The sequence below is a fragment of the Schistocerca gregaria genome, chromosome 6 (assembly GCF_023897955.1).
Source record: "Schistocerca gregaria isolate iqSchGreg1 chromosome 6, iqSchGreg1.2, whole genome shotgun sequence".
Classification (NCBI taxonomy): domain Eukaryota; kingdom Metazoa; phylum Arthropoda; class Insecta; order Orthoptera; family Acrididae; genus Schistocerca; species Schistocerca gregaria.
Window position 1 is genome coordinate 7,936,439 of NC_064925.1, and position 23,617 is coordinate 7,960,055.

General features: G+C 40.1%; 1 long non-coding RNA gene across 1 annotated transcript in view; it reads right to left on the reverse strand.

Annotated features, from left to right (window-relative positions):
• Positions 1-12,468: 12,468 nt before the first annotated feature.
• The window catches only part of LOC126278443 (uncharacterized), a 72,638-nt gene continuing 61,489 nt past the window's right edge, over positions 12,469-23,617 (reverse strand). The window contains exon 3 of the long non-coding RNA XR_007550703.1: positions 12,469-13,532. This is a non-coding gene — a long non-coding RNA (uncharacterized LOC126278443). The remainder of the gene's footprint in view (positions 13,533-23,617) is intronic.

The following is a 23,617-nucleotide window of genomic DNA, read 5'->3' on the forward strand; positions in this document are numbered from 1 at the left end:
TAGTTTTGTCTCAAACTAACAATCTCACTTTGCATAGCTTCCAAAGATTGCATTAACTGCAAGTCTCTCTCTTGCTGACAGCGATCACGCTCTGCTTGTTTAGCATCACGTTCAGTTTCTCGTTCTGCACGCATAGCATCACGTTCTCTATCGCGTTCTGCTTGCATACGTGCAAATTCAGCTACCCAATCTCTGGTCACGCTCTGCTTGTTCATGCACAAACGTGGCTTGGAAACTGAGCATGCGCTCGAACATAACTCTTAATGATTGCGCTTCTGACACCTCACCACTCTCTGGTCCGTATATAGTGCTTGTGGGTGGCACAGTATGTCTACTTTCAACTGAATCACTGGCTGGCAGTGGCAACATTTCTTGCCTTTCTACCCCCTGATTCTCACATTGTACTTCCTGAACTACGCCACTAACATTACTTTGTGCCCCACTTTCTAGTTCGGTATCACTGCTTGCTAACTGTTGTTCATTATCCATGTTTATATTTTTCTGACTACGCAATCTTACCATAGTCAACAAAAGAAACAAAATCTGAACTAAATATCCTAACACTCAGGTTTCACTGACATAAACACACAAGAAATGGTCATTTGTTGAAACACACTTATTATATACTACGATGACTAACTACTCAAATATCCTGTTATTTAAAAAAAACACTAACAACAAGCACACCACCGCACTGAGGCTACTTTACTACCCACAGGACAACTACACTGTAGCTTTACCTTTTGGTGATCTATCTTGGGTGCAGCTGCCCCCTGGTATTGTGGTAGGTAGTTAATTTTTTGATATAATGAGCTCTCTTCTTCAGCTTGCCTCTGGGTATATAGTGTTCTCATGCAAAAAATCATACACAGGTATTACCACACAATATTGGTTAGGCAATACATACAATACATGAAAAAATTAATTGTTCTCCAACAAAGTTCGACTACAATAATTCCCTAATTATCTCATGGGTATTTTGTGGCCACTGCTTATTCGGGCCCCACGTTGAGCGCCAGTTTAATGAGGAAAAAGATATATAAAAAATGAATGGATGAAAATGGGGAAGAAATGGCTTTAAATATTTTTGTTATGTACTCTTTCAGTACGAACTTTGTTGTAGAACCTCTTTTTTTTTACGTGTGGTAATAAAAATTCATTTAGACAGAATTAAGCACATTTAAAATTACATGAACTTTAGCAACTCTCTAATGCTGATAAATTCAAACGAACTGATTAATAACATTTATGACTTTGAAAATTATTTAAATTAATTTTTTTACGTATTTCGGCCTTGGCACATATTTTCTAGATGCAGTGGGTTTTTAAATATTTACTGAATTCTTTCCCGGCGTTAGCTATGGAACACAAGACTGTCTCTGTTAGCATAAAATGGTTAAATATTGCCAAGCCGACATGAACGTTTAATTTATCATTGACAAAACACACGTCACTATACGTTTAAGTTTTTTTGCTTTAGAAATTGAAAGAACCAACAGATCAACAACTTCAACGTTATTATCCGCCTATGAATGCACAAATGTAAAAGCAGTCAGCTGAAATTCAGTCAGCCTCAGGATCGCTGTAAAAGAAAAATATTTAATAATTCACTGCTAATTTTACCTGCTCGCGATTTACGGGTTTGGTGAATTTTATAGCGGAACAATTTGTTAAATGTGCCGCCGCTGCAAATCGTTCGGTCGCGGCACAGCCCGGCAACACCAACGATAATCGCTGAAAGTGCTGAAAATTCTTTAAAGAAATATTATAGATGACATGGGCAAGCTAATTTACATTAGTAATACACAATTTTGTAAATTATAATGTATTTAGACCACAATAATAATTAAAATTACACACATTTATAATTTCTCCTCTAACGGCGGCTAAAGTTAGATACAGACAAAAGAAGTCTACTCATTCGTATAATGCTACGTCACAGGTCTCTCTCTCTCTCTCTCTCTCTCTCTCCCCCTCTCTCTCTCTCGAGGGAGACGACAAAGAACGCACACCATGCAGTGCTATTTATATTATTGCTGACCATTAACATCTCTTTGTAATTCTGCAACATTATTCTCCTCTGTGGTTATATTTTTACATTTTTTTCATCGCAGATATTAACATATTTCGTAATTACATTATGAGTATAGAAATATTACAATCATAAATACATAGAGAATATATTACAGAAAATATTACAATAATAACCAAAGCCCTTTATATAAAACTAAATAATACATTTTGGTAAACAATTACAGTACATACGAAGAGCTTCAAAGCGGCGTACATAGTACAATTAAATATCATTTCAGATTCTTAATAGTGTGTGTGCTGCCAGGGAACATTACAGGCTATACTGATAATTTGCACAAAACAGATTAAGGCTTGCAAATTTAGAAATTATAAATTCCACAAAAATTAGGGAATAAACAGGTAAACTGGAGAACTTGGTTCAGGTATACATTATGGCACTGAAATACTTTTCGATGAGATAAATCATGGAACACAGAGAACTAACCAAATTCAAGTGTTACAGGAAGCCGGATCAGTTAGTTTAATTTGAGAGTGATATTTCGGTGGGCTAACTTAAACACTAAATAAGACAGGATAAATCTAGCACACACTGAAAGGGGCATATACATTAAACAATGGAAATTTTGTTGTTCTTGTTGTTGTTGTTGTTGTCTTCAGTCCTGAGACTGGTTTGATGCAGCTCTCTATGCTACTCTATCCTGTGCAAGCTTCTTCATCTCCCAGTACTTATTGCAACCTACATCCTTCTGAATCTGCTTAGTATATTCATCTCTTGGTCTCCCTCTATGATTTTTACCCTCCACGCTGCCCTCCAATGACAAATTCGTGATCCCTTGATGCCTCAGAACATGTCCTACCGACCGGTCCCTTCTACTTGTCAAGTTGTGCCACAAACTCCTCTTCTACCCAATTCTACTCAAAACCTCATTAGTTATGTGGTCTACCCACCTAACCTTCAGCATTCTTCTGTAGCACCACATTTACGAAAGCTTCTATTCTCTTCTTGTCCAAACTATTTATCGTCCACGTTTCACTTCCATACATGGTCACACGCCATACAAATACTTTCAGAAACGACTTCCTGACACATAAATCTATACTCGATGTTGACAAATTTCTCTTCTTCAGAAACGCTTTCTTTGCCATTGCCAGTCTACATTTTATATTCTCTCTACTTCGACCATCATCAGTTACTTTCCTCCCCAAATATAAAAATCATTACTCCTTGAAGTGTCTCATTTGCTAATATAATTCCCTCAGCGTCACCCGATTTAATTAGACTACATTCCATTATCCTCGTTTTGCTTTACTTGATGTTCATTTTATATCATCCTTTCCAGATACTGTCCATTCCGTTCAACTGCCCTTCCTTGTACTTTGCTGTCTCTGCCAGAATTACAATGCCACTGGCGAACTTCAAAGTTTTTATTTCGTCTCCATGGATTTTAATACCTACTCCGAATTTTTCTTTTGTTTCCTTTACTGCTTGCTCAATATACAGATTGAATAACATCGGGGGAGAGGCTACAAGCCTGTCTCACTCCCTTCCCAACCACTCCTTCCCTTTCGTGCCCCTTGACTCTTATAACTGCTATCTGGTTATCGTCCATGTTTCACTTCCATACAAATACTTTCAGAAACGACTTCCTGACACTTAAATCTATACTTGATGTTAAGAAATTTCTCTTCTTCAGAAACGCTTTCCTTGCCATTGCCAGTCTACATTTTATATCCTCTTTACTTCGACCATCATCAGTTATTTTGCTCCCCAAATAGCAAAACTCCTTGACTACTTTAAGTGTCTCATTTCCTAATCTAATTCCCTCAGCATCACCCGACTTAATTCGACTACATTCCATTATCCTCGTTTTGCTTTTGTTAATGTTCATCTTATATCCTCCTTTCAAGACACTGTCCATTCCGTTCAACTGCTCTTCCAAGTCCTTTGCCGTCTCTGACAGAATTACAATGTCATCGGCGAACCTCAAAGTTTTTACTTCGTCTCCATGAATTTTAATACCTATCCCGAATTTTTCTTTTGTTTCCTTTACTGCTTGCTCAATATACAGATTGAATAACATCGGGGAGAGGCTACAACCCTGTCTCACTCCTTTCCCAACCACTGCTTCCCTTTCATGCCCCTCGACTCTTATGACTGCCATCTGGTTTCTGTACAAATTATAAATAGCCTTTCGCTCCCTGTATTTTACCCCTGCCACCTTTAGAATTTGAAAAAGAGTATTTCAGTCAACTTTGTCAAAAGCTTTCTCTAAGTCTAAATGCTAGAAACGTAGGTTTGCCTTTTCTTAATCTTTCTTCTAAGATAAGTCGTAAGGTCAGTATTGCCTCACGTGTTCCAACATTTCGACGGAATCCAAACTGATCCTCCCCGAGGTCTGCATCTACCAGTTTTTCCATTCGTCTGTAAAGAATTCGCGTTAGTATTTTGCAGCCGTGGCTTATTAAACTGATAGTTCGGTAATTTTCACATCTGTCAACACCTGCTTTCTTTGGGATTGGAATTATTATATTCTTCTTGAAGTCTGAGGGTATTTCGCCTGTCTCATACATATTGCTCACCAGCTGGTAGAGTTTTGTCATGACTGGCTCTCCCAAGGCCGTCAGTAGTTCTAATGGAATGTTGTCTGCTCCGGGGGCCTTGTTTCGACTCAGGTCTTTCAGTGCTCTGTCAAACTCTTCACGCAGTATCGTATCTCCCATTTCGTCTTCATCTACATCCTCTTCTATTTCCATAATATTGTCCTCAAGTACATCGCCCTTGTATAAGCCTTCTATATACTCCTTCCACCTTTCTGCCTTCCCTTCTTTGCTTAGAACTGGGCTGCCATCTGAGCTCTTGATATTCATACACGTGGTTCTCTTCTCTCCAAAGGTCTCTTAAATTTTCCTGTAGGCAGTATCTATCTTCCCCCTAGTGAGATAAGCTTCTACATCCTTACATTTGTCATCTAGCCATCCCCGTTTAGCCATTTTGCACTTCCTGTCGATCTCATTTTTGAGACGTTTGTATTCCTTTTTGCCTGCTTCATTTACTGCATTTTTATATTTTCTCCTTTCATCAATTAAATTCAATATTTCTTCTGTTACCCAAGGATTTCTAGCAGCCCTCGTCTTTGTACCTACTTTATCCTCTGCTGCCTTCACTACTACATCCCTCAGAGCTACCCATTCTTCTTCTACTGTATTTCTTTCCCCTATTCCTGTCAATTGTTCCCTTATGCTCTCTCTGAAACTCTGTACAACCTCTGGTTCTTTCAGTTTATCCAGGTCCCATCTCCTTAATTTCTCACATTTTTGCAGTTTCTTCAGTTTTAATCTACAGGTCATAGCCAATAGATTGTGGTCAGAGTCCACATCTGCCCCTGGAAATGTCTTACAACTTAAAACCTGGTTCCTAAATCTCTGTCTTACCATTATATAATCTATCTGATACCTTTTAGTATCTCCAGGGTTCTTCCACGTATACAACCGTCTTTCATGATTCTTAAACTAAGTGTTAGCTATGATTAAGTTGTGCTCTGTGCAAAATTCTACTAGGCGGCTTCCTCTTTCATTTCTTAGCCCCAATCCATACTCACCTACTATGTTTCCTTCTCTCCCTTTTCCTACACTCGAATTCCAGTCACCCATGACTATTAAATTTTCGTCTCCCTTCACTATCTGAATAATTTCTTTTATTTCATCGTACATTTCTTCAATTTCTTCATCATCTGCAGAGCTAGTTGGCATATAAACTTGTACTACTGTAGTAGGTGTGGGCTTCGTATCTATCTTGGCCACAATAATGCGTTCACTATGCTGTTTGTAGTAGCTTACCCGCATTCCTATTTTCCTATTCATTATTAAACCTACTCCTGCATTACCCCTATTTGATTTTGTGTTTATAACCCTGTAGTCACCTGACCAGAAGTCTTGTTCCTCCTGCCACCGAACTTCACTAATTCCCACTATATCTAACTTTAACCTATCCATTTCCCTTTTTAAATTTTCTAACCTACCTGCCCGATTAAGGGATCTGACATTCCACGCTCCGATCCGTAGAACGCCAGTTTTCTTTCTCCTGATAACGACATCCTCCTGAGTAGTCCCCGCCCGGAGATCCGAATGGGGGACTATTTTACCTCCGGAATATTTTACCCAAGAGGATGCCATCATCATTTAATCATACAGTAAAGCTGCATGTCCTCGGGAAAAATTACGGCTGTAGTTTCCCCTTGCTTTCAGCCGTTCGCAGTACCAGCACAGCAAGGCCGTTTTGATTAATGTTGCAAGGCCAGATCAGTCAATCATCCAGACTGTTGCCCCTGCAACTACTGAAAAGTCTGCTGCCCCTCTTCAGGAACCACACGTTTGTCTGGCCTCTCAACAGATACCCCTCCGTTGTGGTTGCACCTACGGTACGGCCATCTGTATCGCTTGACGCACGCAAGCCTCTCCACCAATGGCAAGGTCCATGGTTCATGGGGGGTAATGGAAATAGCACAATTAATTTAAAGATAAAGAGGCTTCTAACACAACTCTGCTTCACCCTGAACAATTCAACATATAAAAAGGGTTTCGAATTATTCTTAAAAACCATCACTTTGGGATCACATTGGCCGTGTAAATCCAACTTAATGAACTGGACCACAACAAGCTACTCTCTAGAGCTATATAAAACTGTCATAAGATCAAAGGAATCCTTATGGACCAGCACTGGCCTAAAGCTGGCTTGAGGAATTAAACCTCTCCCTAAAGCTGAGGCAGGTAAGAAAGGGTAGGATTGGCATCCAAGGTGCTAAACTCATTAATTGAAGTGACTGGCTGAAGAACGAACAGGTCATGACAGGAATCTTAACAACCACTAGGAGCCGGGCAGCTGTACCGGCATATAGGTAGAGACCCCCCAATAAATCTTTGTAGATTATGGACATTCAGACTTCCACAATAAGGGTAGAAAATACAAGACCTTGTAGCCACTCAAGCAATGAGAAGACTGGAATGAACCGAATACAATTACTATTAATTAAGTAATGAATTAGATATACCACATATGACTGTTGCGAGAGCTGAGGCACTTAACAGACCATTAAAATGACATAACATGGATTAGACCAGAACCCCCCCCCCCCCCCCACCACCAAAAAAAAAAGTCAAAACCCCATTTCACAGGTGGAACAAGATTTACATCATTTACAATTTAAAATAGTTATTTAACTAATTAACTAAAATCTCATAGAAAACTGGATAAACAAGCTACACAAATGCAAATTTAAGTCACTGAGATCTTGGTTACATGACGTGCGTCATGAATGGTATGGGACATCCTGGTTATCGATTGAAACAAACCCAGGACTCAATCACATGTCAACAATAATTCATTTTTAATACATTGGGCAGAATATTAACACAGAAATGAAACCAACCGCACACAATGGAAGAAACGGAAGAGAATACTAAAGGATCTGATAGGAACCGTCAACAGTAGCCACCACGAATAACTTCAGCAATGCAGCCGGGTTACTGAATCACCGTTTTAGTGAAATGTGAATGTCAGCCACCACTAAACAAAGGTGTGTGATAGGTCTTACTTTGATTGATGCACACTCCGACGAATAGTGATTGGTACGAAGACACAGTCTTGCTTCCACATTGGCAATATACAGGAATCAGAATTGATACTGTAGTAACCAAAGCCAACTGCGGGAACGCCTTGGGCTGTGGATTGGAGCCGCCAGGCACGCAAGCCGCCAGCGGTGGAGCATGCACCACCAGGTAAACACAAGGACGAGTCGGACAACAGACCAGCGACAACCAACAACAACCGACTATGAGCGACACACCAAGGAAGAGATAAACAACGGAGGCTTGTAGAAACCACAACACCAAACACCAACACTAAATCCACTCGGGACCAGATCCAGGCAAATATCAACAACGAGCAACGACCAGAACGCAGTACCGCCGAGATAGAGACGCAATCCAAAGCGAGTACCAGACTGCCTGGACTAGGGCAGAGCGGATCCCTGTATACGAAACCGGAGGGAGCGGCTATTGGCCGCTGTCTGCACGTGGCTTAGCGGTGGCGCCCTTGCTGCGCGAGAGCCACTGCGCGGAATAGCCGCTGTGGACGTGGAGCCCTCTATGGGCTGACCACGACCATTTGTTCTGGCGCGTGTTCGACTTCTGCGGTGGGAGGTACTAGAGATAGAATTTTCATAAAGTCTTGAATCGGACACCTCTATTACATCCCAAAGCCAGTAACCTTATCGAGGCCACATCCACACTAGGCATAGAGCGCCGACAACGGTTGCACTACTCGTGACCACTCCCCACTGCCGGTCTTCTGGTCACGCCCCGCTGCAAGTGCAATGAGGAACCGCTCCACACAGAGCACAAAGAGCCTCCTTGGAATCGCTAGTAAACAAATGTGTCAGGAATTGAAATTAATGCTGCAAGCACATTAAGGGGGAGAGGAATCAAACTGTGAGGAACACACAGTTCAATCACTACTAACGTTTGCTAGGGGAGGAGGATTTACAATGGTTCAGCTATGAGAACAGGAGAAAAGAAGGTGCATCCCCACATGTGGTTGATCAGCTATCTTCGACCCAACAGCGAACAGTTTAGATAGCTGTTATCTGTGATCTTCTACATCCATACATCCATTTTGGGAGACCCTGCAGTCAAAATTACTCTAATATCTTTACCTCCTCACTGAGATAATGTCTACTGAATGGTGATGGGGAGGCACTAATGACACGAGTCAGTCGTCGGCTGCTGAAGCTTACACATTTCATTTACCTCCGTGTTGTTCTGGTAGAAATGGGTTCATGTCAACCTACATTCAAATTGGCAGGCAATCTGTCTCAGAACAGACCATCTATCGGTACACCACTATGCCAGCGGTGCTTTCGTTGAACAGCCATCACCTTAGGGGTACATAAATGGCATTCATAAGTGTTTCTTCCCTCGATTTCTATGAAAATATTCTTCTTTGGACCCAGTATGGTGATGATGAATGCACAGTTTTCAACTGTCTTTCAATCCTGTCAATTTTTGAGTCGATTGCACATCATGAACGTCGGAGATGGTTTTTTCTAAAGCGGAGGGGTGATGACCCACATGTTGTTAGAGTCTTTCATTTCAGGTTGTGCACAAGTGATCTGCCAAGTACAACCACAGTCGGTTGGCCATGTTTGAGGCCTTCCCCTTGTTAGAGCAGAACAGGAAAAAATGAGCAAGTTCACCCCTCTACTCACTGAAACCCGTCTGGGAGAACAAGTGAGCCTGTCGAATAGCCCTAGCTGTTGGGGTACCCCTGCCTAGATGGAAAAATAGAATGAGGTACAACGATTAATGTGGCTTCAATTGCACAGTGGAATGACTGTGGACTCAAGGTGGTGGTGGATGAACCGGTACTCTGGTGCTCAATCGTTGCTGTAAAGTTGGTTTGACGCAATTTTTTTGCTGTCTAACCAAATATCAACACAGTTACAATGTCTCACCTACTGCTCAATTTGCAGGTAATAACGTATTACATGTGTTATACGAACATGAGGTTCAATATTTATTACAATTACTGTCAGTGTTATTTGTGTGATTGTAAAGTTTTAGTTGTGTTCTTAAATTATTCTTTTGTATCTGTTTCATGTCGAAAGTGAATGCTGCAACAAACGATTCTTTTGTATCTGTTTCATGTCGAAGGCGAATGCTGTAACAAACGTCGTCCGCATCTTCGGCATTACCACCCAGCAGAAGGCTGACTGCTCTTTCACACCAAACGAAGTGAGAAGATTGTCAGCATGTGTTATGGCACTCTGATTTACATGAGATTAAATGGATTTAACTGTTTACAACAAACATAATAATGGTTGGTCAATGTTGTAAATGGAAAATGTAACAATGATTTTTAGTTCTTGTGTTGACATCTTATGACTACCTTATGCTGTAATAAAATGCATCGGTAGACGTGAGAATTTATTTATTTAATCATCATGATTTTTCTATAGTGAGTGCACATCTGGAATAATAATCTGATTTTGAAACTGATTGCATGACAGCAATATCGATTTCTTAATGATCTAGTCCTGTTGATAATTTTGGAGTTCTTGACGTTTGAAGTCAATCAACACTCGATAGTTGAATGCTAAAGCAGAAATAACACCCCAACCACAAATTTTTGTGAAGGCACGGAACGCTTATGGCAGGGGTGATACGTAAAATGATTGAAAGTTTGTCTTTCTATATATCTGAGATAGACGAAAGTTAATCTATTTCATGGTAAAAATTTACTTATGGCATCGGTGGCATAGTATGTCAGTGTTGACAATGATGCTATGAAGTAACTAATTAATGCCATTCTTGCTCTATGGTTGACAGACTCTTCTATGTACCCTTGTCCACTCAGTAAATTAATTATCCTTGTATAGCGAACATTTCCTAATAAAACGTTTGCATTAATATGAACGTTGCATAATTCCCCGCATTCAACAGTCATTGCCAACATCAGCACACTATGCTGCCACTGCCGTATATAAAATTTATGCTCTCTGATAACTGACTGAATTAATTCAAACCCATTGTGGTACTCCTCTCTTGAGAGGAAGTTCGAAACAGTGAAACTGAATTATATGTACCCGATAAAAAGTTCTCGCCATCTGGGTGTTATGTGCAGTATTTACTGATGCTGAATGTTTAAATAACATAAAAAGGGATGTGGCACCGCAGTTTCGTTTCGATATGCAGTTTTCTCAAACTTTAGTGTTGATATTGTGTTGGATGCACTTCATCACTCACATGACCAAAACTGATTCATTAAATGGGGAATCCATCTGGTCCATGTGCTGTGATGTGTTGATGTGTTCAGTTTGACGTGTAAAGTACGTTTCAGGCAAATGCCTCCTTCTTGATCTCTTAATTATATACACAGTACAACAGAAGTTCGTTATCAGAAAATGCACTGCAGTGTTTTGTAGCTTTAAAAGTTTATGCTGAGTAATTTGTCCTACTCAAAACGTTGCAAGAGCCCTCTATTGTTATCTAGGCATGTAACACATAGTTTAAACACTGATTTATGTATCTTTTCATATGACTTCGCATTGCTATCAAAAATGTTCTCAAATTCTTGTTCAATCAAATTCCATAAATGCTGTCGCTTTAATGGTTTTGTAGCGAAAATGTTGTCTTTCAGTATTTACTACATTGAAAAATCAGACCGTGTGAGGTCCGCTGATCTTGGTGCCATACTTTATATCATCTAAAAACTGTCATTAAAAATGCACAGACATGTAATTCATAGTGTGGTGGAGTTCCACCTTGCTGTCAAATGAGGTCGTTTCTTACAGCTTCAAGTACAGCGGTATTGTCTAACTGAATACGGTAATAGCTTCTCTGAATATTTCATGACACCCTTCCACAATCATGATCCCATCGAAAAAGTAATGGCCTATCACTGCTTTGCTGCATATACCAGAGCAAAGCGTACCTGCAGAAAGAATTAAGTCCTCCTCACAAACAACTCGCAGATTTCCAGAAGACCAGTACACTCAGTTTTAGTTCTTAAATCTTCCATTTAACTTAAAACTTGCTGCATCAGACCACATAACTGTTTTGCAAAAGTTAGAGTCACTTTCATTGTGGCCACTCACAGAATTCGCGTCTTCAATAAAGATCATGCTCATTTAGGGCGTAGGCTTCAGATGTAATGTTTTTAACATTCTCCTTGAACTTCTGTGGTTGCTTAGAATATCTTCTAGCACATTTCTTGGGTGGTTGAATGAAAGCCTGTGCAGTGAGCTGCAGGTTTCATCAGTAGTTACTAATTTTGGGTGACCATTTCGAGGTAAGCCAGCTACATAACCTGTCATCTCTAAATTGTGATTTAATTTGTAGACAGCTCGGCTACATGTTGGCTGTGTCTGCGGGAAGGTTTCAATGAAAGATTGTCTTACATCTTAATTACATGCAACACATCTGTAAAGTAAACTCGTGATGTTCTGTAGACAGTTTTCTGTTAATAATGTATGCTTTTCACACTTACAACGAATGCACAGATGACACCAAAGCTCCGATTGTCAACTGTTAGTAACAAATCATCTCTGACATCACCTTCGAAACAGATTTTACAGTGCACAGGTTTCGCGATTTTTCAATGTTGGGGTTATTATTTGGTTACCTTGCTGAAATGTGACCTTGGACAAAAATGTGCAGCAGTTAACTGACATATGTAGCACACAGTGTATTTCGTCGCTTAACAAATTTGTGTTGGGTAATTAGAAAACAATTTTGGGTAGTACTTTGTACACAAATACATAAAAAATAACCTTAAAGCTTCTCATATTGTGATTTATTTAATAAAACAGTACTTTTAACAAACCATTAAATTTATGAGATGTCAAATGTTAACAACATTAGAGTCATTATTGAAAGGATCCTCTTCTCAGAATTAAATATGGTAAATATTTCAGTCACAACATACAATGTAACCTTATTGCTCATATGTTTTATAGGTTTTGGGATACATAGTGCTTCGTCTTTAAACTTTTTTGTAACATTGCTAACAGCTAATGTGTTATCAAGTCAAGTCCGCATTCATACGTGAAGGCAGACTCTGCCTAAAAATACAAAATAGCTTTTTCTTAAAAATACTGCCTGTTGACAAATTACAGATGAGAAATATTTTTTAAATAGAATCTTCACATTCCTTTTTGGCCTCCAAAGGAATTGGAGCTATAGTTCGTTATTGGCACCCACTGAATATTTAACATCACTTTTTCATTTAACTTATGCATGAAAAATCTAATGATTAGAGAAATAATTCTATAATGATTTCATCACAAGAACATTGCAAGAAACTCTGTTTATTTTCCAGTGTTACCAGTTATGTGCTGCTTATCTTTTGTTCCCAGTTGCACGATGTCGGGGTCACTATTACACAGTCTTCATTCATTGCACAGAACTACACTGCCTCATGAAGACTAGATGAGTACAGAAAGCACCAGACTTGGCATCACTGAAAGAGCGGAATGCACGGTCCCCAACAGAGAAGCCAGTCAGTCAGTCACAGTCATTTCCACCCAGTTACAAATCTTCCATTGTTCTCGAGTTGAATACTGATGAATTTTGATTACCTCATTGGTCAAGCCGAAGTCGATGCATCCAGCCCAGAGAAAAACAATAAACTGAGGAAAATAACCTGAAATTATAAGTGGGGATGCACTTGAGGGGCGACGCTGCCAGCTGTCGGCGACACATGAAAGTCCGGGCCAGAAGATGAAGACACGAAAAAATGCAAAAGTCTATAAATTATATAGGTCGTAAAGGAGCAGACTGTGGTTGACCAGGCACTTCTCCTCAGCCACTTCTCCATGGCCAACTCAGCACCACAGAGCGACAGCACCAGGTTGTGGCACTGTCTACGCTGGCGCTGCTCTGCTTCCCGCACCGGCTGCCAACTCGACACATTGCTGGGGCTGGACTCAATCTGCATCTGGAATCTAGACAGGAGAGACTTGTGACTGGTCTGCATGTATATATATATATTAAAAACAAAGATTCCAAGACTTACCAAGCGGGAAAGCGCCGCTAGATAGGCACAATAAATAAAACGCACAAACACACACACAGAATTTCGAGCTTTCGCAACCGGCGGCTGCTTCGTCAGGAAAGAGGGAAGGAAAAGGAAAGATGAAAGGATGTGGGTTTTAAGGGAGAGGGTAAGGAGTCATTCCAATCCCGGGAGCGGAAAGACTTACCTTAGGGGGAAAAAAGGATAGGTATATACTCGCGCGCGCGCGCACACACACACACACACACACACACACACACACACACACACACACACACACACACACACACACACACATATCCATCCATACATACACAGACACAAGCAGACATATTTAAAAAGTGTGGAGGCAAAGATGATGTTGAATGACAGGTGAGGTATGAGTGGCGGCAACTTGAAATTAGCGGAGATTGAGGCCTGGTGGATAACGAGAAGAGAGGATGTATTGAAGGGCACGTTCCCATCTCCGGAGTTCGGATAGGTTGGTGTTGGTGGGAATTGTCCAGATAACTCAGACGGTGTAGCACTGTGCCAAGATGTGCTGGCCGTGCACCAAGGCATGTTTAGCCACAGGGTGATCCTCATTACCAACAAATACTGTCTGCCTGTGTCCATTCATGTGAATGGACAGTTTGTTCCTGGTCATTCCCACATAGAAAGCGTCACAGTGTAGGCAGGTCAGTTGGTAAATCACATGGGTGCTTTCACACGTGGCTCTGCCTTTGATCGTGTACACCTTCCGGGTTACAGGACTGGAGTAGGTGGTGGTGGGAGGGTGCATGGGACAGGTTTTACACTGGGGGCGGTTACAAGGGTAGCAGCCAGAGGGTAGGGAAGGTGGTTTGGGGATTTCATAGGGATGAACTAAGAGATTACGAAGGTTAGGTGAACGGCGGAAAGACACTTTTGGTGGAGTGGGGAGGATTTCATGAAGGATGGATCTCATTTCAGGGCAGGATTTGAGGAAGTCGTATCCCTGCTGGAGAGCCACATTCAGAGTCTGATCCAGTCACGGAAAGTATCCTGTCAGAAGTGGGGCACTTTTGTGGTTCATCTGTGGGAGGTTCTGGGTTTGAGGGGATGATGAAGTGGCTCTGGTTATTTGCTTCTGTACCAGGTCGGGAGGGTAGTTGCGGGATGCGAAAGCTGTTTTCAGGTTGATGGTGTAATGGTTCAGGGATTCCGGACTGGAGCAGATTCGTTTGCCACAAAGACCTAGGCTGTAGGGAAGGGACCGTTTGATGTGGAATGGGTGGCAGCTGTCATAATGGAGGTACTGTTGCTTGTTGGTGGGTTTGATGTGGATGGACGTGTGAAGCTGGCCATTGGACAGATGGAGGTCAACATCAAGGAAAGTGGCATGGGATTTGGAGTAGGACCAGGTGAATCTGATGGAACCAGAGAAGTTGAGGTTGGAGAGGAAGTTCTGTAGTTGTTCTTCACTGTGAGTACAGATCATGAAGATGTCATCAATGAATCTGTACCAAACTTTGGGTTGGTAGACCTGGGTAACCAAGAAGGCTTCTTCTAAGCGACCCATAAATAGGTTGGCGTACGAGAGGGCCATCCTGGTACCCGTGGCTGTTCCCTTTAATTGTTGGTATGCCTGGCCTTCAAAAGTGAAGAAGTTGTGGGTCAGGATGAAGCTGGCTAAGGTAATGAGGAAAGAGGTTTTAGGTATCTATTGAGAGGATACTTCCCGGGACTGGATCAGACTCTGAATGTGGCTCTCCAGCAGGGATACGGCTTCCTAAAATCCTGCCCCGAAATGAGATCCATCCTTCATGAAATCCTCCCCACTCCACCAAGAGTATCTTTACGCCATCCACCTAACCTTCGTAACCTCTTAGTTCATCCCTATGAAATCCCTACGCTCTGGCTCCTAGCCTTTACAACCAGCCCCGGTGTAAAACCTGTCCTATGCACCCTCCCACCACCACCTACTCCAATCCTGTAACCCAGAAGGTGTACACGATCAAAGGCAGAGCCACGTGTGAAAGCACCCACGTGATTTACCAACTGACCTGCCTGCACTGTGACGCTTTCTATGTGGGAATGACTAGCAACAAACTGTCCATTCGCATGAATGGACACAGGCAGACAGTGTTTGTTCGTAATGAGGATCACCCTGTGGCTAAACATGCCTTGGTGCACGGCCAGCACATCTTGGCACAGTGTTACACCATCCGAGTTATCTGGACACTTCCCACCAACACCAACCTATCCGAACTCCGGAGATGGGAACTTGCCCTTCAATATATCCTCTCTTCTCGTTATCCACCAGGCCTCAATCTCCGCTAATTTCAAGTTGCCGCCACTCATACCTCACCTGTCATTCAACATCATCTTTGCCTCCACACTTTTTAAATATGTCTGCTTGTGTCTGTGTATGTATGGATGGATGTGTGTGTGTGTGTGTGTGTGTGTGTGTGTGTGTGTGTGTGTGTGTGTGTGCGCGCGCGCGTGCGAGTATATACCTATCCTTTTTTTCCCCTAAGGTAAGTCTTTCCACCCCCGGGATTGGAATGACTCCTTACCCTCTCCCTTAAAACCCACATCCTTTCATCTTTCCTTTTCCTTCCCTCTTTCCTGACGAAGCAGCCGCCGGTTGCGAAAGCTCGAAATTCTGTGTGTGTGTTTGTGCGTTTTATTTATTGTGCCTATCTACCGGCGCTTTCCCGCTTGGTAAGTCTTGGAATCTTTGTTTTTAATATATTTTTCCCATGTGGAAGTTTCTTTCTATTTTATTTATATACATTATTTGATCTGTATGGTACAAGAACTGAACTGTGGGCCCAAATGAGATGCACCAAGTTCTCATATTTAAAGATGTGCTGTTGGTACAAGTTTAGCCACTGTATGTGAACTGTCTGTGGTGGACCTGGCAGCAGGCACGAGATGACAAACTTGGAATGTCGTATGATAATTGGTACCAGATGCACTGCTCCTAGCATATCAGAAATTACACAAGAACTTGAGAAGCCAGTTATTGCAGACATATAACCACCCACATGATAACTAAAAGAATTTTATGTACGAATGTCACATCACCATTGCATCTGGCTGGCGAGCAAAGGGCTTGTGTTCGATGCATTTAGCCATTTATTTTTATCAGTATTTTTTCCCATATGCACACTGATAGGAACAGGATGGTTAGTAAGGCACTCAACATGGAAGAATAAAAAGGCAGGCAAATAAATTACTCATTTGGCTTGGATGAGTAATGAATCAAAATTTTATGTATTGTATGAAAACAGTTCCATGTAATATTGCTGTTAATTCGTCACAAGGGGCCGAAGACAACCAATGGCACAACGCTCATTTACAGCAAGGTACGATACAGACTTTTATTTGGAGGTTTCAGAACTTAAGAGGTGTTTCTGGAAACCCAGCGAGTATTATACAACCATTCGGAAGCAACAACAATTCATAGCATGATTCATTATCAGCTTTGAGCTGCATTATCAGGCGATGTTATTGTATGCATAGTATACGTTAAAAGCAGTTCCCAAAATTTTTAGATGTAAACCAAGTGTTTTCCATCAAATCTTCAGAAGGAATGATGTAGTTGGGCATAGATTGCATTCATTAGCTGTTCTTGGCGTTGTGAATATATTTGCTTCGAATTTTTACATAACATGCACCATCCATGTCGTACTTTTAACTGGTATGTGAAAGAGCCGTCATTAGGCAACTATGATTAAAATTTCAATTCTTTACTAATTCAAGTTGTTTGAGAAATTTACCTGCCTACCATGCTATTGTTCCTTATTTATTATGTTACTAATCTCATACTCTTAATAGTTTTGATGGAGGAAAGAATACAAAAATGCATAAGGAAATCAAACACATTTTCTTTCCTCGTTGCTACAACAGTGGTGCTTTCCTTGAACAGCGTTTACCCTATGTGTACTGTGGTATTGGCCAAAGATCACAGTCAGCAATGCACATTGATACCTCAGACATTAGTAATGCCGTGCGGCAATCTGCAACGACAGATGGAAGAGGCCAAAGAAAACCCGCGCCCTCTCTCAGTACAACAGCAGCCCCACACAAATGTCAATATATAGTATAGCATGGAAGTGCTCTGCTTCAGTTCATGAACTCAGCTAAAGCAGCAACATCACCAAGAATGGCTAAAGAGTTATTCAAGTCTCAGATGGAAATGAGCTTTTGTAAATGATGAACACTGTACTTCAAGAGAGCAGTTTGTTAATTAACGCATCAAGCGATTCTTTAGTAGTCAACGACAGTTGTAAATTATTGAGCGCTTCAGTGAAAATGGACTGTATAAAGGTAGGGAAATCTTTTTATCATTCATGTAGTAAAGAGAATTAATATTTCATATGTTGTAGTTCTGATGAGCAATCCCTCCGACCAATCAAAGAACTTGTAATGTTGTCACAGCAGGCAGACGAATGAATATTTGAACTATCATCTGACACAATATGTACATGGGTCCACACAGTTATGCTACATGTGATTTTCAGATGAAAGCCTATTGCATCTCTCCCCATCTTCTCATAAGTGAATTTTAGCCAACTTGCTTACCTCATGTCTTGTACACATTGCCCCAGTCATGAGCTCTAATGTTTGTTCAATAAACACTTGCATAATAATGTGACAAGTGGGTGGGTTTTCTTGTTGTTCCTTCTCTGCTGTTATAATTTCATGTACTGACACATTCCATGACTATGTAGCCTTGCTCTTCAGTTTGGTCCTACAGTCCATGAAATATGAAATAAACAAAAATTTAGTTGTAAAAAGTACCCCTAGGGTGTCTGTTCATTCATGTAAAAGATATACCCTTGTAAATCAGATAGGTCTTTTGAAAATAAAGACTTTGTAGTCTTATATGTAAGTTAAAATCCAACCCAAGTTTCTATTTTCATTCATGTTGAAGATATAGTCGGATGAAACTGTATTCACACCCTGTTACGTACAGAGGGGGCCTCAACTGTGACTCATTAGATTAAAACTACTCATTGAGGTCTTCCTCATGTGACATTAAAAATGAATAAAGTTACATGCTTTCCTTAGTCTTCAGCTAGTAGCTCATGTTATTTCATGTAGTTCAGGCTTTTGACTATTCCATTATATTTGCGAGATTATATTTGCAACAACTTACTATGATATGGAACATGTCAAATGGTTCACAAATAAGATACATTTTCTCTGTGAACACATGGCTTCAGGCTTGATATTTACATGACAAGATTTTTGCTTTAATCAGACATTACAACAAAATTTGATAAATGTGACCAAACCACATGCACAAGCATACTCACCAATGGTGCACAATATGACGAAAACTTAAGAGCAGACCACCCACTCATGTTAATCTCAGGAAATTGGTGCATAACTGGAGCATGCTTTTTGTTTTATTCAGTGACACTACCTCCCAGACATGTGAACACGAATTGTAAGCAACTAAGTTTTCTCTCCTTGGGTATGCAGGTATGTAAAGCCACTTTTCTGATGGTACTTCAGTCTCACCTTGGCTGTTAAAGCCACAGTAAACTTAGAAATGAGTGGAGGAAGAGGGGTGGAGCAGGTGACAAGCATGTGATTGTACACCAGTGGATGCCACACTCAGATAGTAGTTATCCCCTAGGGGATAAAATGAAATTTTCTGGCAGGATAAAGACAAAAAGGATTTAATTATTAGCTTAGTCAAAATTCTAAATTATTCTCTGCAAATAATGTCTAATATCACAGTTTTCGTAGACTAATCATCAGTGTCACTGCTGCATGTTTTTTAATGTCATATACCCACCAACTGCTTTGTCCTGGTCTCAGTATTTTTGTATTTCTTGGAATCCAGGAAAGAACTTCCTTTGGGCATCTACCAAGCTGCAACCTGGCTGTGTGTACCACATAACTCCATTATTGCATTCAAAGTTTAACTGTTCACTGCAGAATGTTCCCTTTGGATCTCTCCACTGGTCACCAAGCAGCCTCCCTTTTCTTTTTCACAGTTGAGAGTTTTGTTTTGAAAATGTATTTAGTTTATTAAGAGGGCTGTGGACCATTTTTACTGTTCATTCTGTTTCATTTGCCAGTGTCTTAGTTACCAGATGTCAGTCAATAATAAATCTAGTAGGAACTATTTACACAATTTGGAAAATTCCAAGGCCAATTTCAGTGCACCAAGGAATATTTTCAGATAGTGAAATTCAAAGTTAAGTACAAGTTCTTGGACTTGACAAAGACACCATACTAAAAACAGATTGGATGAAACAAAACTGGCATTATTTTGGTGAAAGGCTGATTGCTGGTAATCAGAAGAACTCACAAGAATACCCATTCCGTTCACGAGAACTTACAGGTTACAAAGTAGACTTTCAAATAGCAATGAAAATAAAAGCAGGAAACCAAATGAACTTTGAGCATGACTTCGATGAGCATTGGTTGGTACCAAACCAAATATAAAAAGATTATTCCTTATCAGAAACAATTGTCTCATTGAAAAAAATCAAGAACTTCCATGATTTGTTTGAACAATAATCAAGTATTATACATCATTCTTCAGTTAAAAAAGAGATATGTTGGTTATTTTTTATCAGAAGTTTCGTTACTTGCTTAACTCGGGGATAGTAGCTCATGTCACACCTCTTTGAGAGGCAGTGGTCCAAAACTGGTTGGTAGCCACTAGTGTACATGATAGTGATGAGTGTGTGCAAATGTGTCCAACACGGGGTCAGTACAACACAGTGTCTCTCTCACTTCACTGAGTGAGGTGACACCATGATGTAACACTGGACTAGCATTTGGGAGAGTGGTATTTCAGATTCCCATCTGGCTACCCATGGCTTCCCCAAAGGGATTACTGCGAATGTGCTGTGTCTCCGATGACCTATAGTACTTGTTTATCAGATGTTAAAACCTAATGTTCCTGCTAAGATCTACTTTAGTTAATTTTAAATGTGATTAAGTAGAGCCTCCGCTAATCACATGCAATCACAATTCATGACTCCTGTGGATATACTATCTTGTTGTCACTGGTCAATGATGTTATATGACCATTTCACTTTATTGGTTATCAAGAGATGCATGTCCTTGGTTCCCCTGTATGTCTGATGTAACCTTAATTTTATAAATAGTAATCAAGAATGTCGAATAGTATTTGTTTATTATTGTTCAATACACGAATAAATAAATAAATAAATGGCATGATGCCCTGAAATATCCCACTGCCTCAGTGATGCTACTTTCACCCTAAGTGAAAACAACACAGCACCACTTTGAAAACCTGTACACCAGTAGCTGTCAAAGCGTCTATTAGCTATACTCATCAATACCATTTTCAAGACTGTCCCCACAACAGCCCAAGTGTCCCCCTCCGCTCCATCTGTGCTCGATGAATTAAATACAAGAAAAGAGATCGATAAAGGCTGGATAACCTCAAACAACTTTATGTAATGGTGAATGTGTGTTATGTTACATCAGATCCAACTTTTATTACATAGAATTTCCATTATAATGAACAATGCAGTTTTCGTGTAAAGCAATTGACTTAATAGACCAAGTGATCTCAAATTTGTGGAAAGTACTGCAAGTTCAATAGAATTGTATCACACTCCCTTTTCTCTTTCTCTGCTACATGAAACAAGGGGAACCAGTTCTGGCCAGATGTGCCGATTAAAAAGGACTGGGTGGCTTCGGACATTGTCTGATAAAATAAAGCTCATCTTACTTAGGGTAAGATTTGCTGTAAGCTTACTTGCTAGTTTGCACACATCACAAGGAGGCATCATCAACTGCAACGCGACATACATTTAGGCATCTACATGCTTACAGGACTTGTTTGCCAAGAATGGATCAGGTAGTCAGTTGTAGCCTTATAGTAGCAACAATCACAGCATTTGTCTGAAGTAATTTAGGGAAACCATGGGAAACATAAATCAGTATGGCCAGACCCTCTACCCTCTCAAATTCAAGGCCAGTCTGTTCAAAACAATGCTACCCCATGCGATTTTTCCCTAGTGTACAATGCTGTTTTACAAGGAAATTATTCAATAACATAAAAGGATAGTGCTACACTGTTCATTCATTTCTCACTGCACACACTACACATATTATTTTACAACATAACATTAAGCAAACTACCGGTTGATATAATGACCATAGTATCGATGCCTGGTTTCCATTTTTGTGTACCACAACATCCCATTTGCTAACCTAATAAACTGAGTCTGCATCCACCCATAACGAGTAAGTTGTTGAGCTCACAAAGGTGGTAAGGTGTTAGTATTACACACCAGATAGCTTTGGAACTAAATTTTTCCAGAAAAAGAAACATGAAGTAAAACATAGCGTGAAAGTGTTACTTGAAATAATGTTTTATTCTTGTTATTATTAATAATTATTACATTTTTTTTTACAAAAACCCTATTGTGTGTTATCAAAGTAATCATTAAGCATACAGAAAATATTGTTTAAAAGGTAATTTTAAATTCCATTTTGTTTGTTTTAGTAATTTCTTTAAACTTCCTGGAAATTTATTGTCCAGTTTTATTCCTTTGCAGAAACTACTGTTTCGAGTTTTCGTTTATCTTTCCTGGCAAATGTAAGCTCAGTCTAGCTCATGTTCCATGATCATGAGCACAGCTGTTTGTGCAGTAATTATGAATTATCAATCTTTTTTAACTGACTGGTAAATGTACACACATGGTGTACATAAAATCACCAGCGTTTTAAACAGATCTTTACTGTGAGCTTGACTGCTATTTTTGGTTGTTATTCTTATGCCCCTATTCAGTAGCTTAAAACTGTGTCCACATAGCATGCTTTTGTCTCCCAGAAAAGAACTCCATAGCTAAAAACCGAGAGTACATAGGAATAGTATATAACGAAAAGGAACTGGCTCTAACACATTGATGACAAGACTGTAAGCGCATAAAATTCAGACAAAATTCTGTTTGCAAGTATCTTTGTGTTTCCTCACCATTCCAACTGAGAATCAATATTCATTCACACAATTTGTAGAGGTGCCATCTACATTCAACATAAGTGTCATTTTTCCTCTTTAAACTGAAATTCAAGGCATTTGTTTTCTAAACCTTAAATGTCACTTAATTGCATACTGAAAAATTGTAAACTTCCTTGAGGGTTTCTTTCCATTTGAATTTCCTGCAAGGAATTATCTCGTTTTCTCTGTGGCTGTCATCAGCAAAAAGAATTTTTACCCCATGACTAACACCACTGAGAAAGTCGTTGCTGTATATAAGGAACAGTGTTGCCCCTAATATGCTACCCTGAAAAACTCATGTTCAGGATTATCCAAAGCCTAGAAATATTTAAAAATATGCCTGTGCACATCTTTTCCAAGAGTATCAGGTATCACTTTTGTGAATTCTATTTATGCTGATCCTCTACTTCAAAGGTCATATTTATTCAAGTAATTCAGTAATCTGGCTTTCATAATTGAGTCTATTATTTTGAAGAGTATCACTGTAGGGAGTTTAGCACATTTGCTGTGATAACCACAGTACTATTAACCTTATAAGCTTCGCTGACTAATTCCAAGTTCTGTCTACATTTGACACCATTGTCTGGAAGATGGGTCTCATAGTGGATGCTTGTTAACCTGTGAGACAAAACAGAATATCACTTGCCCTCCAGCTGCTATCAACCATTTGCAAACAGTTTTAAATTCACAATTTGGTTAAAAAACATTGATTCTTTCATATCATGTAGCCTCATTCATCAGCTTCATGATGAACTAACTATTGTTTTATTAATGGTTGGCTGGTTAGTTTAAAAGAGGGAGGGGGGGGGGGGGGGGGGGGACCAAACTACGAGGTCATCGGTCCCTTGTTCTGAAGGAAACAATGGCACAAGTGTGAGAATAAGACAATGAGATAACACAAAACAGAATTAAAGGAAAAACCACAGCAATGACTGGAGGGCAACAAACACTTAAATCGACAAAAGGGGATAAGAAAACCACAAAGATGCAAGAAACAGGTAGAAGATGTTAAAACAAGAAAGCAGGTTACCATGGCTGGCTGA